This window comes from Mandrillus leucophaeus, unplaced genomic scaffold (assembly GCF_000951045.1).
Source record: "Mandrillus leucophaeus isolate KB7577 unplaced genomic scaffold, Mleu.le_1.0 Scaffold976, whole genome shotgun sequence".
Lineage (NCBI taxonomy): Eukaryota > Metazoa > Chordata > Mammalia > Primates > Cercopithecidae > Mandrillus > Mandrillus leucophaeus.
In genome coordinates this window covers 403106-405000 of record NW_012110652.1, presented here as the reverse complement: position 1 = coordinate 405000, position 1895 = coordinate 403106, and positions in this window count along the sequence as shown.

The following is a 1895-nucleotide window of genomic DNA, read 5'->3' as shown; positions in this document are numbered from 1 at the left end:
GAAAGGGAAATACAAAGCCAGCAGTTGTTCGCTAAGGAGAGATTAGAAATGGCTAGGAGAGAATGGGTAAGGTTGATAGTGTGGTGGAGATAGCTGGGGAGAGGTAGAGGGTGGCATAAGAATGGGAATGAGAATAAGAGTGAGTATAAAAGTAAAGAATAGAACTTCATCAGGGTGGAAGTATTGGAGGGTGCCCTGCCAGCAAAATCATCTATCTAAGAGGGAGTTAAGAGTGGCGATTTGGGGATAGCACCAAGAGATATCAGCTGTGATGGCTTGAAGAAACAGTGTAAGCTGGCAGTGGAAACAAGAATAGGGCATTTATAAGTAGTTGAGAACGGAGAATAGGAGTATGACTAGACAGAAGATAGTAGGGATGACTAGTTTTTGGGGCTCAGTCCAAATAGTGGGGGTAAAGCCCTGTTGCAAAAAGTAGGGTAAGGACAAACAGACCTAATAGAATGAAGGGGTGTATTAAACTCATAAGGGTTATAACTGTTCTTCAGAAATACGAGTGAGTTTAAGGGAAGTAGGGGAGAGTACTTGTGACTTCCAGGAGGAAGAGGAGGGATTAGTCTGGCTGTCCGATGGACACAGCTTTATCCTGGAATGGTGAACCCAGTGGGGAGGATCTTGCAGGCAGATGGCAGTCGGGGTACTATAGATGACTAAGTAGGGTCTGGTCCATCGAGGTTGTAGAGTTTGAGGGGTCAGATTCTTAATAAGAACTGATCGTCCAGCTAGGGTGTCTTCATATGACTGAGAATCTGGAGTAGGCAAGAGAATATTAACAGCCTGGCAATTTCCTGTCTAGCTTGCTGGAGGACTGGAAGATAGTCACCTAGAGCGCTGGTGTCTGGGATGAGGTTGGGGCTGAGCAAGAAAGTGCTTCCATATAAAAGTTCAAATGGACTGTACCCTGTAGCATCTCAAGGACAGGCTCTAATTCTGAGAAGGGCAAGAGGTAAAAGTACTGTCCAATCCTTTTTAAGTTGGAGGCTGAGGTTGGTGGGGTGTGTCTTTAAAAGACCATTAGTCCATTCTACCTTTCCTGAAGATTGAGGATGGTAAGGGATATGAAGGTTCCACTGAATACCAAGAGCCTGAGAAACTGCTTGGGTGATTTGACTATTAAAGGCTGGTCCATTTTCAGACTGTATAGAGGTGGGAAGGCCAAACTGAGGAATTATGTGTGACAGAAGGGAAGAAATGATGGCAGTAGCCTTCTCAGACCCTGTAGGAAAGGCCTCTACCCATCCAGTGAAAGTGTCTATCCAGACTAAGAGATACTTTAGTTTTCTGACTCGGGGCATGTGAGTAAAGTCAATTTGCCAGCCCTCAGCAGGGGCAAATCCCCGAGCTTGATGTGTAGGAAAGGGAGGGGGCCTGAACAATCCCTGAGGGGTAGTAGAATAGCAGATGGAACACTGAGAAGTGATTTCCTTGAGGATAGATTTCAATGATAGAAAGGAAATGAGAGGTTCTAAAAGACAGGCTAGCTGCTTGTAACCTACATGTAAGAGGTTATGAAATGATGACAGAATAGAATGGACCTGTGAAGCTGGAAGGAGATATTTTCCTTGGTCTAAGAACCATTTGCCTTGTGTGGGAAGAGATTGATATGTGGAAGTTTCAGCGGGGGAGTAGGTGGGAGTGACCAATGTGAAGGAGAAAAACTGACCATGAGGGACAGAAGTTGGAAAGCTAGCTGCTTGTCTAGTCACCTTATCAGCATAAACGTTGCCTAGAGCAATGGAATCTGATGCCTTTTGATGCCCCTTGCAGTGAATGACACCATCTTCCTTTGGAAATAAAGCAGCCTTGAGCAGAGTTTTCATTAAAGAGGTATTAATGATAGAGGACCCTTGTGTAGTGAGGAAACCTCTTTCAGCCCA